Here is a 17,594-nt window from a genome sequence, read left to right as displayed (position 1 = left end):
TTGGTTATGGAAGATAAGATTCTCAGTACTAGATGCTAAGGGCCACACCCAAAGAATATAGCTGCTGTGTGTAAGCTTTGGTGCTGATGCCTGTCCCCACCTTGTACTTTGGTTCTCCTCATCCGGTGGTGGAGGCTGTGGCTGCAGGGACATGTTACTTGCCAGTTGAGGGTTTTGTTGGTAGGTGCGAAGAGGCTGTTCACCAACCTGAATAGAGGCCTTGGAAGAACAGATAATCCTGTAGCTTTCCTTCAGTTCTGGGCTCAGTAAAGAACAGTAATGGACAAGGGCATCATTGATGAACCAATATGGACACCTGCACTGATCTGAACTTGGGATTCTGTTTCTTGGTGTGGCCAGGCCACTGACTGCCTAGTGCTCTTGGGGGCCCCAAGTGTCTGCTCAGTAGCAGATAAGACCTGATATGTATCATGGTCTCTCTTTTCTACATCCCTACAGGTACTGCCTTGGGAACACACGTTGCTATGATGGATTCTGCCCTATTGCACTGGGGTGTGCCAGCCAGAGGCCCTTTGAGTCTTTCTTCCACTTGACATGCTGCTCTCAGTGTAGGATGCATGACTCGTGCTTCCCTTTTGAGCTCTGTGTAAGAGGCCAGATCAACAAGGGACTGGGGAGATTGTCTCTGACACACATCTTGGTGGAGATAAATAGCTGAAGACAGGGGTTAACCTAGGAGCACAGGCAGCACACTCTGCTTTTCTAGCAGAGTGCAGAGCCACCTGAAGAGTGTGAGACCTAAGCACACATGTGCGTGTGGTGTCTGCGCATGTGTGTGTGTGCGCGAGTGTGTAAGTATGAATGTGCGCATGTGTGATGTGTGTATGCATGTTTGTGTATGTGAACGGTGTTTTGTGTGTGTGTGAATGTGCACGTGTGTGTGTGTTTGTGTGCACGCGTGTATGCCAAATGAGTCTCCACGAAGTCAGGGTGACACTGAAGCTGTCTGAATACGCAGGTGCACTCTAGTGCCCTGGGGAGCTTTCACCTTTCTGTTGGCCCCAGCTGGTTGCCCGTGTGCGTGAGAAAGTGCTGATGCCAGTGCCACAATCACTCTGTCAAGTTCCAGCTGAAAGCCCAGGGGTGTGACACTGGGGGTGCGGCCTGGGGAAGGAGAACACAGAGAGTAGCCTGAGACACAATCATCTCGTCTGACCACAGACTCCCCACCTCACACTTCCTTGATTTTTCTCAGTTCTGAAGCCTTTGATTTTAGCCTCTTGCCTTTTTATTCCTTCCACCTTTCATCCCAGAGCCTGCCTGCATCTCTCTCCTTCCTTCAGGCAATCTCTCCAATGTGCTAACTATATGCAGATTAAACCTTGAAAGACACATTGTGGTTTTTTATGTGTGAGTAGTTAAATTTTTATACATAATCTCTTCCCTTCTTATACATCTTTTTTTCTTTTTTTTGGTTTTCTAGCTTTATTGAGATATCATTAACATAACACTGTGTAAGCTTAAGATGTACCATGTGTTGATTTTATATTCAGAAATGTTCAAAGGTATACCTATCTTTTATCACCATATCTACTCTGTTACTTCTGACTGCTTGAACACTTCTAAGTACTGTGTTTTGCTTGTGCATCTCCTGGGCACTCAGGACACCCACTGCCAAGCCCCATGCTGTGTTGGGGCTCACAGCCAGCAGTCTCCAAGAACTTCACTCTGACTTGCTGAAACAGCCACCCACAGGGAGCCTGATGGGCTACAGGGTAGTTTTGCAAAAGTGTTATTTAATTGCTTTCTTCTTTTTAATTTGCTAAACTTTCATCACATAATTTTTTAGAAAAAAGTGTTCCTCATCAAGAAATAATGGAAGCCTCTGCCTTCAGCTAGCAATAGCTAACTCCTGCATTCAGCTCCTATCAGTGCCCGTGGAGAGGATCTTTGGGACATGGAGTTTTTACAGCTTAGTCCCAGGCAAATTTCAGATTTTGTCTTTCTCCTTCTCATGACCAGTTGGCCAGATATCCCAGCCCAGAAGTTTAAGAAGAGGGAATGGTTTCAGAGAAGGTCAAGGAAAGCTCTTAATAACATTCTCCATCCCCAGGGTCTCATAGACCACACATGCAACAAGCACACCAGGGAGGGGTGCTAGTGTCTGTTTGACCTGCTCCCCAACTCCTCTCCCCTAGGGCCATTGAGGGCAGATGGCCCTCTTATTCTAGGGCTGCCATCATGGAAAAAGTAAACAAGTGATATAGCCTTGCAGAAAGCAGCCTGGTAGCCCCCTTCTTACCTAGACTGGCATCCACTGGGCACTCACAGGGAGGGAGAGGAGCCAGGAGCAAAGGGGGCAACAGCACTGACCACTTCTAACGTGGAGCCAGGGTCACCCACTGTGGCAGCCAGAGTTGTGTTTTAGTCAGTAGCCCAAACATAGAGACATCAGGGCCATTCAGGGGCAGCTTAGAGACCACACGCCCAGAGCTGCCATCTGCTAGACCCACCCAAGATGATGCTCAGTTTTGGGCTCTCAGATTTCTGAGTGTGGTTCTAAGTCAGAGCAGGTAGTGAGGCCCATGGATGTCCCTCCACACCCCGTTCCTGTCCTGTCACAAGCCCTGTCTGGGGACTCAGGGTCCGGGTGGGAACTGAACACCTGCTTCTTTGCAGTGAAGCTCAACACCCAGGTCCTAAAGGAAGAAGGCTTTACAAGAGTTTAGACTCTTGCGAGTGGCAGGAGTATTTCAGAGTATGGGCTGTCATGGAAGGGGCTTCCACGGGGTCCACAGAAGAGCAAATGAATACTCACCCACAGACCTGTGAGGCTGCTGAGATTTGGGCTCAAGTGGACTTTAGCTTCCCATTGCTTACTTTTTTGTACTGATGGAACTTTTGTGGGGAGTATGTGTTACTTATGCCCTTTAGAAAAATAGAACTAAAGGTATAAACTAGGGAGACTCTCAAAAGCCTTAGGGCCCTTGTTACCCTGATATCCTACACAAGGCCAGCCCTAAAACACAGTGGTGGATGTGGCCGACAGGAAAGCTGGGCAGACATCACTCTGCCATGTGTTATATGAGTCTCCTTCTCCTCTGGCAAATCACACCGCTCCCTGGGCCCAGGACCATCTTCTGTGGTCAGAAGATGCTGTCCAGTTATGGCACAGGGGTGCTGAACGTCAAGTGAGATGACAAATGTGACATGCACACTTAGGTGCTATACAGAGTTAATATTATGACTTTCCATCTGCCATCATTGTCCCATCCCTGGGCACCTGCCTCTCACCTAGAGGATGCTGCCAGGGCTCCCTAGGTAGACTTGCAGTGTGGTGGCCCCATGATTCCACACTCTGCTCAGTGTCTGTCCTGGTGGCAGCTGTGGCCTCCATCTCTGGGTCTCCACCCTTGTCCAGAGCTTGCCACTCAGTTGTGCTGAGGTGTTGGAGAAAGTCCTGGAAGAACCAGGGCTGTGTCAGTCTTTAGCAATTTCCAGAAGTGGGTGAGTGGGGCCCCTGTTCTCTGGGGTGGTAGGGATGAGGGTAGCTTGGCTGTTGGGGAGTTGTGGCGGACCTTGAGCCCCTGGAGCTGCTGGCTGGCACCCCTATAGAAGGCCAGTGCCTCGCTCCTGTGCTTGCTCAGCTGGGCGGCCACGTGTAGGCTCTGGTCCTCGAGCTTGTCATAGAGAGTGCGGACACTGAAGTCCTCCAGGGTCTTCAAGGGGAGTGGTTCTCCTGCAGGAAGGAGGCTTAGAGTGAGGCTGTGCGATGGAGCCGGAGGTGGGAGCGTCCAGAGTGGCTGTACAGCTTCCCTCCTTCCTTCTAGCACCGACAAGTGAGAACAGAGGAAGCCTGCACGGGGGAGAGTTAGCTCTGGGAGGAAAGGCAAGCAAGGAGGCAGGAGACCTTCCCATGCAGGAGGTGGCAGTGGCTGTGCAGAGAACTTCAGTGTGAGTGTGACAGAGAGGGGGTCCTGCAGCCTCTGTCCGTCTGGCTTGGCATCACACCAGAGTTGGGTGGTGGGCACTGCCTCCCTGTTTTGTTGACGGTGGGTCTCACTGGCCTTGACAAGCCAGCAGCTCCTTGAGGAGGCTGTTTGCTGGGTCGCCCAGGCCACATCTGGCTAAGTAACCTTTGTCCCTTCCCTCCACTTGAACTCATCTCACTGTCCCATGTCTCCTTAACAACCTTGTGCTCCCCTTTGGCAGCTCTTGCCCCACCTGTCCCCACCGCTCTGTGGACTCCTGTTTAGCCCCAGGTGTCCCACAGTACCCGGCAGACAGCAGAAGGTCACTAAGTACTCATCTAGCTGAGGTGTGGAGTGTGGTGTAGGCTTCTGGCTGGAGTGTGACCCGAGCTGAGCCCAGGGGAGTAAACCAGACAGCTCCACTGAGGTTGCTGGGCCCCATCGTAGTTCTCTCACACCCTGCAAGAATGTCCCCTTGCCAAGGGTCTTAAGCCCCTTGACCTCCTTCTCCCTCAAGCCCACTCTGCTCTGCTAAGGCACATGTGAGTGAAGCAGGCCCCTTTCTGACAGTCTTTCCCCCATGGAGTTGGGTTTTGAAGGAAGAAGGAAGAAGGAAGAAGGAACAGAGGTGGCCATGCTGGCCTGGGGCTTGCTCAGAGAGTGGCCTGCAGGAGTGGAATGTGAAGCTGAGTGAGTATCCACTGCCAGGCCATACACTGCTCTTTCCCAGGCCTGGTGGGTGCATGAGGGGAGAAAGGTAGCCCCATTCATGCTGGCAGAGTGATGTGGGAGTTCTTGTTCTGGGCAACAAATGTAAGCCCGGCCTCTACATGGCCAACTTTGCCTTCCTTTCCTCTCTGCAGCCTGGGTAGGTCTGTCCCTTGAGTTACCAGCCTCTCAGGTTGGAAGGCAGTGGGAAGGCAGCTTTCCAGACCTCTTACACCATCAAGCTTCTTCTCTCTGTGCACCCATCACACCCCCCACTATGTAGGGGCACTTCACCCTCCCCTAGAGGCCAGTCCTCTTACCAAAAAAGCCTTGTGCCAACACCTCCTCCTGTGGGAGATCTCAGCAATGAGCCCCCACCCTCAGCCCTGAGCCTGAATTGAGATGTCCTTTGAGGGTTAAAATCCTGGTTTTTATCCCTGACTCTGTGTACCCTTCCCTGTGTCCACATTATACACACTTTTCACAGCCCACCCTGCTGATCACCCCTGAGGGATGATCCGAGGTGGGGAGGGTAGATTTGTCCTGCACTCAGTCAGTTCCCTCTGCCTGCATCAGGGAGGTACTGTCCTCACTGTCCAGATCTATCACTAGGAAAGAGATAACCAGCCTCTGGGCCCTAGGCAGAGTCATAGTCAGGACTACACAGAGCTAGGCCTGCCTTGGACAGTGTGTGTGTATGTGTGTGTGTGTGTGTGTGTGTGCAATGTGTATATGTGTGGATGCTTGTGGATGTGTGGACGTGTGGTGTGAGGAGGGGTGTGTGGTGTGGACCTGTGTTCAGGTTCAAAGCTAGCAAGACTCCAGTGCTGGTCTGGTCCCATGACTGTGTTTTATAACCACTCACTTCACTGCCTCCTCCAGGTCCTTGTGCATTTAATGTACTTCCTGGGGTCTCTGCAACACTGTAGTTAGGGACAAACGGAGATAGACTCTAAGCTGTGTGAACCCACATCAAGGAGAGCTTACAGGGCTTTTCCTTTGTCCCTTTGATGTCTGAAGTGAGGCAGTCCAGTTGTTATTCCCAAGCAGGTGAAGGGTGTTGGCAGAGCCTCCTCTCCATGCCCCTCTGCACACACTTCCTCCTCACAGTAGGTACTGGGGGCCAAGTGAGGTTGGGAAGAAAGTGTGGCCCCTCTAGGTCCTCCTGAGAACTAAGGCAATATCCTGTTCTTCAGGCGAGAAGAGGAACTGACAGGGGCAGATGAGTGATCCTGTAAAGGGATTCTTTAGAACAAACTTCATTTTTGCCCCTGTGGTGAGCTAGAGCAAGCTGGCCGTGAGATTGGAGAATTGCTCTTGGGTTCCCAAGAACTCTTGACCAGCACAGCAAAGATTAGAGAGCCCTTGATTCAAGCCCAGAAGCACCTACTCTCTAGCCCTTGTCACTTGGGGATTTCCTTGAGTCTCAATCTATTTGTCATTAAATAGGGATTGTACAACACCTGAAAACATCCACTTCTTGGTGCCATTGTGAGGATCAGATGGAAAGCATGATGTGTCTTCTAAGCTGTCAGTGCTATAGAAATGTGAGATGTTCCCCAGAGTGTACCTGGGGTGCAGGTGGGGGTGGAGAGCAGGTGAAGAAGAGAAGGGGAGTTGCTGTGTATAGGTGTGGTACCTGTACTCCAGGTAATGACTTTCTCCTTGGAATCAGCTCCTTCCCTAGAGCCCCACGGACTGAGTTCTTCATAGGACAGAAGGCTGGAAAGAAGAACCCATACTCAGGTGGCACAGGGCTCACATGGACCAGGAGTGCCAGTGATGAATATCACAGGTCAGCTTAAGAACGTGTTCTTGGGGAACCTGTGTGGTTCAGTTGGTTAAGCATCCAACTTTGGCTCAGGTTATGATCTCATGGCTTGTGCTTTCGAGCCCTGCCTTGGGCTCTGTGCTGACAGCTCAGAGCCTGGAACCTGCTTAGGATTCTGTGTTTCCCTTTCTCTCTGCTCCTCCCCTGCTCATGCTCTGTCTCTGTCTCACTCTCAAAAATAAATAAACATTAAACAAAAAAAAAGAGGGTGTTCTTTCCTGAGTCTCCAGAGCCAGCACCGGGATCATGAATGTGGGCAGGGCCAGGGTGGGGAGTGGCCACACATGCTGTGGCCCCTAGGCTGGGAAAGGAGTGAAGGGTGGAAGGGAACTCACCTGTCCCTGAGGGGCACATACTCAGCAGGCACATGAGACTCCCCAAGCCCCCTCCACTGGGGCCTCCAAGCCCTTACAGGGCAGGCCTGAGCCAGGGAGGGCCTCAACACAAGGCCGAGGCCTGTCAGCAGCACAGTTGCCAAGCCAACAGCCAGCAGCACTCCTGCAAGGTTAGGACAGAGAGGCAGAGGCCACATGATGACCACTCAGAGCCTCTGCAGGCTTTATGCCTCAGCTGCTGCAGGGCTGCTTTCTTCCTGCCCATCTGGGCAAGGGGCCATGACAGACCCACCGTCTGAGGCTCAGCCTGGAAAGCTCAGTGAGATTGCTGACTCATGAAGACAGGAAGGAAAGAAAATGGTTGGAAACACACACAGAAGAGGTTAGAATGAACATCTTGGTGAGCCTATGACTCCACTCAGGGGCGCTGTTGACCACAAGACCCTGTTCACAAGAACAGGTCCCAAAACTGAGGGGCTTGGGAGGTAGGAAGAAAGGGAAGGACCCCAAGAAGGAAATTAAATATTCTCTACCTGGCAAATGAAGTCCTAGTTCAGGGACAAGGTTGTCCTAGTGCCCATCTGAAGTCTTTGGGGCCATGCCTAGAGTTACAGGTAGGGCTGGACATGCACTGAAGGGTCCTGCTGTGCAAGGTTTCTCCCATGCCCCCTCCGAGTCATGGCTACTCTGGCCTGGGGTCAGTACCTGTGATCACTGTCCAGTCTGGGCCCAGGTTTAGCAGCCTGTGCCTGAGGACCCCATGCCTGGCAAGCTGATACGGGGAGGAGGGCTGCACAGGGGATAGGCCAGGATCACAGGCCACTCCTTTCTTCTTCACCAGCACCACGATGATGCTCTCAGGCAGTCTGTTGTCTCGAAACACATATGTGCCTGGATCTAGGAACTGGTGGGCAAACCTGGGGAATGAAGGGCCAGAATATAGGGAAAGTTAGCTTTGCTGGGCTGCTTATACCAGACCGAGTGTGTGAGCTCCTCCCCATGCACAGGAATAATGTGGTCTAGGGAAGCTGCCCATGACTCCCAAATCGCTGCCCTCCATGCATTCAGGAGGCCTCACCTGTCCTTGGTCTTTTCTGGCCTCACCTCCCACATGGTTGACAGCCTCACATCCTCCTCTGTGTCTTCCTAGTGCCTCCCTAGCTGCGACCTACATGTGAGGAAGCATGGTTCCTCCAAGTTCCCAGACAGCTCAGCAGAGATTACCTTGAAAAGTTGAGGTGAGTCTCTCGCACGAGGTGGCTGAGTCTCCTGAAGGCCCCAAAGTCCCAGTTGGGGTTGCTGTTGAACAAATGCTGCATCTGGTACACGGGGTAGTGACTGGCTGAGCGATCTGGGGAAAGAAGCCAGGTGGTGCTGGGTTCTAGGGGGCTCCTCAGTGCCAGCTCTGGGCAGCCCACATCCAGGCAGCTCAGGGTCTGTCCTCAAGACCGTGAGGAAACTGAGAAGACATGTTTTCAATGAAATGACATGTTTCATCCTTTCATGTATATGATAACACATTTAACACTCTTGGTGCCAAGGCAGCCTGCAAAGTGAGCACACCAGCCCATTGCAGAGGCCCCCAGTCCCTGATGCCCTTTGTGGGTGAGCACAGCCAGAAGCCCTGGTACTCTCAGAGGTGGGACCTGTTCAGCTTTGTACCCCTGACAGGCAGTGTGCATGCAGCAGGCACTCAGTACATGCTGTGGGGTGGCTGGGAGAATGAGCAGCTAAGGGGATGGATGGGGTGCCTGGCAGAAATCCAGGTGGGCCCAGCCAGGCAATTCCCTCTGCACAGGGGGTCTTTTCCTATGACAGGTATCACTTCTTCTTCCCAAGCACCCCTAATCCCCCTGAAAGATGGGGCTCTGAACTCACCTCCCCCAGCACATGGAGAAGGGGGAACACAACTGCATTCACTTCACAGATGTAAATAGCAAGGCTGAGAGAGGATGCAGGTTGCCCCAGGTCCTGGGGGCTTTATGGGAGACCTGGCCTGGAAACTGGGGCACGAATGTTTGGAGTTCACCTTCTGGGATTTGTTTCCCCTTTTGTTTCGCCTTGGCACTGCTTTGTGGGGAGGAACTTCGGTAGTTATGTGACACATGAAACAAAACACTTCATCTACTTCTTGGGCCAAGTGGCCATCCTCCTGTTTAAATCAGGCTAAAAGTGTGGCTTGTGCCACATACCCAGTGATCCATCTAAGAACAAAGACTGCAGCATAAATTCCAATACCAGATACTGATATCTTCAGCTTTGCCTGGGGGAGCACCTTAATCTTTGAACCTTTATTGTGCTGTTTGTACAGGGCATTCTCTGTACTAATTTATTGTGGTTCTAAAACAATTAGCAAATCAGGCTGCTTTTGCATTTATTTTCTATTCCATACCTCTCTGCTCCATGTTTTTCTCCTCAAAATCTATTCCTTAAAAAATATATCTGTTGGAGGGGGAAAAAAGCCCAACCCACACTGGCCTGGAGCTGGCTGCTTTCTTGCTTCTCTCATGTCTTTTTTTATTTTTATTTTTTAAGGTTTATTTATTTTTGAGACAGAGAGAGACAGAGCATGAATGGGGGAGGGGCAGAGAGAGAGGGAGACGCAGAATCGGAAGCAGGCTCCAGGCTCTGAGCCATCAGCCCAGAGCCTGACGCGGGGCTCGAACTCACAGACCGCGAGATCGTGACCTGGCTGAAGTCGGACGCTTAACCGACTGAGCCACCCAGGTGCTCATCTTCTCTCAAGTCTTTAGAGCTGCAGACCTGTGCCTGTTTCTGCCAAGCCAGCTGGTGTCCTGGGACATGTGAGTGGGGCAGCACTGTGACATCTGCCACCTGCATGTGAGCAGGTGGGCTGGGTGTGCAGGGAATGCCCATCCACTCCACAGCAGCACCCCGGGGAAGTGCCAGGCAGGAGAAAGGGAGGGAATTAAGGTCTACTGAGGGCCCGGACTGTGCACAATGCATGCAAGGTTGATGCTGAACCTGGAGGGATGAGACTTCTTCTCTAAGGGAAGGCTGTCTCATGGAGGAAAAAGTCTTGTTCTGTAAGGTTCCCAGGGGCGGGAGTCACAGGGAGGCAGGCTTCTGCTCATTACAAGGATGACAATCATTGTAAACCAAGGTGTCTCAAGATGGAGGGGGCTACCAGGAGGGGTTGAGAAGTCTGCCTCTGGGGGCTTCAGGCCCTGAAAGGATGACTGTGGCACAGAGCAGACATGCGGGAGGGCTGGCTGAGAGCAGAGGTCACTTTGGTGAGTCCCTGCCTCTACCCAAAGCACAAAATCTGACACCCATGGGCTTCAGGGAGCAGTTGCAGAATGATGGAGCTAGAGCATCTGCTCCAACAAGTGAAGGGAGGCCCACAGTAAGTGACCAATCATGTTGAGAGCAGGGGGACAGCACAGGCTTGTTACTTGCTACTTCAAAGTTGTGGTCTATATGTGATGTCACAGAACAGCCAGGCAGAGGAGGGATGAGAGAGCCAGAGCCTGAGGGAGGGTCTCAGGTACTGAATTAGGGAACTCACTGTGAGGAAGAATGTGAAGCTGGAAAAGAATCACGTCCCCTTCTTCCAGGCAGACCACTGGGTTTGGAATATGGAGATGGATGCCAGGGTCCTGAGGGACAGAGTACTCCAGGCCTGTAGTCCGATGATACCTTTGTAGCCAGGGGCTGGATACAGGTGGTTCTGGGAGAGTTTGGGGAAGGAATGCTGAAGGATCTGGGCTTGTCTGGGGGGGGGGTACACACACCCACCTACTAGCCCTGTCCTGTCTCAATTCCCTTTTAAGAGCAGTTTCAGCACTTCTGGAGCCCTCACCTCCCCAAAGACTGTCTTCCTACATGGCCTTCTGTGGTCCCTGCCTGACTCTCACCTTTTGAACACCAAGACAGGGCTGAGAAGTTTCTGAGGGGCCATCCCTTGCTGAAAGAATGCAGCCATATCCTTTACCCTCTTGCACTCGCTCTGGGAAAGCCTGGGCTTGGTATTCCTCCTCTGCTTACCAAGAAGGAAAGAGTCAAGCATGTCCACTCTGGAGATGACAAAGCCAAAGATGCCACGGGGACCACATTGGACCAGATGGACACTGGCATTCTCTTGGAAGAACTGGTCTGGGCCCAGAGTGCTTGATACTTCCTGAGAACATACAGCACAGCATTATATACCTGGGGAGGGCCAGAGGGGCAGCGAGGTTTGCAGAGATGGATGGCCAGAAACCCAGACTGAGCCCTTTGGCACAGCCCCTGGTGATGCTGAGTTCAGGGATATCCACTGTCCACATCCCTCAGGATTTGTCTCCTTCTTTACTGAAACTTGCCCAGGGGGACTCCTATGCCCAGGGCTCCTCTTTATCTTCAGCAAACACCCCTGACTCTTGTCCCTGTCCTGGGTCATCAATTGCTCCTTTTCTATTTGCAAAGTCCTACGAACAGAACTTCTTCAGAACAATCATCTTACTATCACCCCAAATCTGCTGTCCAGTGTCACACCAGTGATCTCCCCACCCTTTCAGTGGCAAGTAGACACAGCCATCTAGAACCTTCTGGTAGGCCAACATAAGGGTGAGCGGGACCTGCACTGCATCTGGGCCCTGGTCTTCTGCCCCTCCCACCCTGATGAAGCATCGAGACCCTGAAGAAAGCCTCAGCCAACACCATTGTAGCCAAGAGAAGGCCCCGCCTGTGGCCAGAGGTCTGGCCTTTGATAAGAGGCTCAGGCTCAGTTCCAGCAGGGCTCACACCATTTCTGTGACCACAGTGAGTGGTTTCATGCCCCTGGGCTTCACTTAACACTCTATAAAGTCAAGCTGTTGCTTTCTCGGCTCTCTTAGTGGCTTTCAAATTGGATGGTTGACATTATCAACATAAGAAATACCACTTACTTCCTTTCTGCCTTTCCCTCCAGCCTATGGAACAGAAATTCATGCAGATAGCAACAGACTAGGAAAGACTGGTTATCAAGTGGATTTCCCCTTTTTTTTTTAAGTTTATTTATTTTGAGAAAGAGAGAGAGAGAGAGGAAGAGAGAGACTGTCAATGCAGAACCTGATGTGGGGGTCAATCTCATGAGCTATGAGATCATGACCTGAGCTGAAATCAACAGTCAGATGCTTAACCGACTGAGCCACCGAGGTGGTGCTCCTTCTTCTGCTGCCTGGTTTCTACAGCCAGGGTGCCTGGGAGATTTTTTCCCCCTTGTCCCCAGCAGGCAGAGGCTGCCCTTCTATCCCAGCCCTTCCCCGAGGTGGGCTCACCCTCTGGTCATGGTCTCCAGCCTCGCCCTTCACGCTGAGGATCAGCTCCCTGCTGGAACCCCAGGCCAGGGAGAGTTGGGGGGCCTTAGCCAGACACTGGGCATCACAGAGCTCTTCTGCTGAAACATATTCCTGGCACTGGCAGCTGCAGGAGAGGAGAGGATGGGAGGTCTGTCCTGGTGGGCATGGCGCAGCTGCCCATTCCTGACACCCCTCCACTAGTACAGGCACCTCCAGAAGGATCTGAACTGTCTATTCTTCCAAAGCAGTGACTGCACTTTCAATGGAGGTCCATGATGACTCATTAAAATGTGCTCTCTCTGGCCCCTGCTTCTGCACTAACTTCCAGAACGGGAGCATTGCCTGGGACAAATCCTAGTTGACAAGCTCAGCATTTTTGTTTTGGGCATCCTGCTGAGGCAAGAGTGAGGAGAGAGAGTTGTTCAGCCTGGAATACTCTATTCAGTGGACCTTCTAGCACAATGGTTCCCTGGCCCTGCCTTCTGGGGGATACCATTCAGTCCACAGGCCAGGGGGAGGACTGGAGAGCCAGACAAAATCAGACCCCTTCTCAGCTTGGCATCTAGCCAGGGTCACTCCTAACAGTTGGCTCAGGGACCTGGGGTATGGCGCTCACTCTGCCTTGCTGCCAGTACCTCCTCAGCTCTGGGCTGCTTGCTTTGGCTGGTGTTGGCCTGATTCCCCTTCTTAGGAAATGCTGACATGGCAGCTTCTGGAAGGAGCTTGTATTTGGCTCAGTCTCCCATCAGAGCTGGGTCCTGCCCAACCTTTCTGGAGGGACTCTCTGGGGACAGTCAGGACCTGTCTGGAGATGATGAATTCATTCTGTTCTCAGCAGGTTTTTGTCACTCACATGCCCAGTTCAGCGCTGAGCTTCCCATCCACTGGGTGGCAGAAAGAGGAGCAGTTGTGCAGCTGGGGGGACACACACTTGCGGGTGGCAGCCAGACGTACTTCTCCAGCTGAGCAGCGCTCAGCGACCTGAAGGAGGATGTGGGAGAAGAGTCCTGGCTCTGGAACCCCCTGCAGGCCCAGGATGAGGGCACTCTCAGCATCAGAGAACATTCCAGGGACATGATGGGGCCTCTGGGGAACCAGGCTCCCTGAGAGGTCATTTAGTCAGCACCCTAAGACTAAGGTTAGGCTTGAGGGTAGAGGGAACCTACAATAGTAATAGAAGACAAGTTTGCTGCTTGGAAGAGGTAACTGGGAGGTCCAACTCTAGGGAGACTGGGTGGAGTGATCAAATTACTCTCCTAAGATCCTTTATAATGAATGCTGAAATTTGTGGGTCTATGATAAGGAGAAATACGTCTTATCATGCGAGCTTTCTAAAGTGTTCTCATTTGTATAGGAGGTAATCCATCCAGCACAAAGGACTACACATTAACCCAACAGACAATGAAAAGTGGCTGGCATGCAGAGGGACCCATAAATGCTACCTCTCCTCACTCTCCTCAAGCCTTCCTTTCCTAAGGCTGAGTGAGGTGTTACCTGGGGCTGACAGTCCTCATCACTGTCGCTCTCCTCACTTTCCAGGCCCCTCCTGCTGTAGGACTCATGTCCTGCCTGGCAGATGCAGGAACCATCTGACTTCTGGAAGACCCTGTTAAGGCCCCGACACGTGCAGTGGGAGGCACCTGGAGATAGAGAAGCCCTATGGCCCATCACAGGTGCCTAACAGTGAACCATGATATGAGCAAGCTCTCTTTCCCTGTCCACAGTCAGGTACCTGATTAGGGTTAGAGTTAGGGTTAGGGTTAGGGTTAGGGAGATCAGATACCCACATTTGCCAGGGTCTGACCTTAGGAGTCTTTGTGGGGATTGAATGAAATCTTCTAAGTCAATGATTCTCAGCCCTGACTTTTAATTAGATTCATCTGAGAAGCTTTAAAAAACATGGATGTCCAAGTTCCCTTTAGGCAAATTTAATAAAAACCTCTGAAGTGATGCCAGAACATCTACTTTTCAAAAAGGCCCTTGAGTGTTTTAATGTGTAGCTGGGGCTGCAAATTACTGATAATTGAAAGCACTTGACACCTCATAGAAAGTGTTGTTCCTATTCTCCACTACACAAAGCCTTGTGGGCCTGTTCTGAAGGACTAGCATGGGCCTCTGTCTCTAGACAATAGAAAGAGAGGGAGCTGGAGAGACTGAAGGTCTCTGAAGGAATTTGAAGGATGGTCTAGGTTGGATAGACAGAGCCAAGAGAACAGGGATTCTCAGCAGAGGATAAAGTGATGAGTGGGGAAGTTCATATTTTATATGGGAGATCAAAGGAGTCTAGGTGAATGTTCTTCTGGAAGAACAATTTGGGAGAGAGGTAGAGATTGGGACCTTGTAGCTGACTAGGGTTCTTTGCAAATCCAGCTTGTTTGCCCCTGTTGGGACTGTCATCTTCTCAGGAAGAATTAAAAACTCATTTGAAGTTTAGCACATGTCAACTTCCTGAAGATAATCACTCATACACTGTGCATAGTAGCCCAAAGGCCCTCAGCAGAACTTGTTGAATGGATTGAAAGTTGACTTTTTTTGTGTGTGTGGACTTTGTCATATTCTTTCCCCAAATTAATTTAGGGACCACTGACAAGAGAAATAATTATTTATACTGTAGAGAAGGAAGGGAATTATTCAATTCTGAAGTGACACAGAGAACTCTCACCAGTGAGGTTATAGATGGTCAAGCCCTCTCTAATATCCTGAACTTTAGTATGTTCTTTGGCTCATTTGGACCAGGTCCCTGCTGACACCCTGGGCACTCTCAGATCGGGTCCAGGAGTCTTTCATGTCTCATTGTCCAACTGGACTTCCACTTGGTTTTGTGGGACCTGTAGTTCCACAGGAGAGCCTTGGGGACTTCTTGGGAGAAGGAGTGACTCAATGGGAGCAGCTGTGAGAGCTTGTCCTTTGTTGAATATGGGTTACTCTGCTTTTGCATTGCTTCACATTAATTTCCTAAATAAACATTATTTTGAAAAACTCTTGGCCTGGCATCTATGACTATAGAAATAATCATGGATCTATATTAAAAGAATCATTGTTTAATATCTTTCCCCAGCAATCTCAACTCAACAAGATTTTACTCATTCTCAAGTTCCTGTTTAAATACAATCTTTCCCATAAGTTTCCCTGATCCTTCAGTTCTTCCCATTTTGAACTATCCAGCCTTCCTTGTTTTTTTTCTTTCTTGTGGCACTTGATGCTTCTGCCAATTTCTTATATCTTTTCTTTCTTCCTATTTTATTTGTCTTCATATCTTCCATAGTGTCTTTGTGGCACTAACAACAATAATTGGAACTTGGCATTTGTGAGCTAACCTCTAAAATAAGTTAACTAAAAAGCCCCTACCTCATCCCCAAAGGGAAAATGGCAGTTTACAAAAGTGCATATACTTACAAGATTTTTTCTACCTTTGACAATGGCAGAGTATCTTCCTATGACATATAACTAGAAAGGTCAGAAAAAATATGGAAAACATCTGTTTGAAGGAATGAAGAACTTAACTGGGAACTTAAGGGGAAAACAATTTTGGAGAGAATGAAAATCCAGAGGGGTGAGCCCCACATTTGGCACCCCGTTTTCCTGAAAGGCATTTACCACTTCAAAGGTACCATTAAGAGGCTGAGATGAGCATAGCTTTAGGATGTCTCATAAGGCTAAGGGGACAAAAATTGGGCCCACCAAGAATAAGGATCTCTGGTAAACATCATAGGCTTTCAGTTTGGGCCACTGAAGGGCTACACCCTAGTGTGGACTGACTGTAAGGAAACCACCGTTATCAAAACCTGGAACCTAGCCCTGATTTTCTGAATCCCTGATGAAGTGAAATGATTTATTCCTACTGTAAATGCTTTCCAGAATGAAAGTAATCTTCTATGGAGGAATGTAACAACATCCAGAATTTCAGATTTTTTCTATAGTTTTCACTCACAATATGCAGCAATTTAAAAAAAAAAAACAAAAGAAACAAAACAAAAAATAGGCATGAGGAAAAAGAATTTTTAAGAAATCAAAGGAGAGAGAGAGAGAGAACAACAAAAAATGCTAGTTGATAGCTACAAACTCTCAAGAGGTCCAAATATTGGAGTTTTAAGATGCAAAATGTACTTTAAACTGTTATAAGTATGTTTGATAAATCAAAGGACAAGATTAAAGGAGAATTTCAACAGGGAAATATAAAAGACTATAAATTCCAGATTTGAAAGATTCAATAGCAAAAAATAAAATAAAATAAAATATTGATAGATGCACTTAATAGCATATTGTATGGAGCTGAAGACAAAATTAATGAAGTGGGATATAGATCTGAAAAAACTATCAGACTGGATCTCAGAAAGAAAATGAAAGATGAGAAATGCAGAAAAAGGTGCAAGAGACATGTGTGTGGTAAAAAGTGATAACATATGTGTAATTGGAGAGTCCAAACGGAAAGAAGAGAGTAGACCAGGAAAAATGTTAAAACTATAATGGCCGAGAATTTCACACATTGATGAAGTGCACCAAAACACAGATACAGGAAGTGCTAAAGAAACTCAAAGAAGATAAATACAAAGAAAAGCTATAGGAAGAGAACTGTAGTTATATTCCTAAAAAATGAAAGATAATGAAGAAATCTTAGAAGCACCAGAGAAAAGGATTTTTACCTCCTAAAAGCAAATATGAGACTTATGTGACACTTCTCAACAAAAATAATGAAAGACAGAGGCCATGGAAGTCTATTTTGGAAATGCTAAAAGAAAACAACTATCAAGCTATAATTCTCTGTTTAGCTAAAATATGTTTCAAGGATAAGCTGAAAAAAGAAATTTTAGACAAATACACTGGAAGATGAAATTTGAAAAACCTAATAGTATTTACAAAACCTCAAAATATGTTAACTTCAGGCATATCTTGGAGATAATGTGGGTTCTGTTCTAGACCACTGCAATAAAGCAAATATTGCAATAAAGCAATTCAAATGTATTTTTTGGTTTCCCAGTGCATATAAAAGTTACGTTCAGGGGTGCCTGGATGGCTCAGTCAGTTAAACATCTGACTCTTGATTTTGGCTCAGGTCATGATCCCAGGGTCGTGAGATTGAGCCCCTTGTTGGTATCTGTGCTGAATGTGGAGACTGCTTAAGATGCTCTCTCTCGCTCTCTCTCTCTCTCCCTCTTCCCTCCCCCTGCTCCTCTGCCAGCTCATGCTCTGTTTCTCTTTCTCTAAAAAATGTTATGTTTATACTATACTGTAGTCTATTAAGTGTCACTAGCATTGTCTAAAAAATGTATATACAGTATATGCCCTAATTAAAAATATTTTATTGCTAAAATATGCTAATCATAATCTGAGCTTTCAGCAGGTCATAATCACTGATCACAGATCATAACAAATATAATATTAATTAAAAATCTTGAAATATTGAGAGAATTATCAAAATGTGACCCAGAGATACAAAGTGAGCAAACACTGTTGGAAAAATGGCACCAATAGATTTTCTCAATGCAGGGTTGCCACAAACTTCAATTTG

The sequence above is a fragment of the Lynx rufus genome, unplaced genomic scaffold (genome assembly GCF_022079265.1).
Source record: "Lynx rufus isolate CCGP_SWC_20201006 ecotype Redwood Valley unplaced genomic scaffold, mLynRuf1.p SCAF_1, whole genome shotgun sequence".
Taxonomy (NCBI): Eukaryota; Metazoa; Chordata; class Mammalia; order Carnivora; family Felidae; genus Lynx; species Lynx rufus.
The sequence above is the reverse complement of the archived record's forward strand: the minus strand, read 5'-3'. Positions refer to the sequence as shown.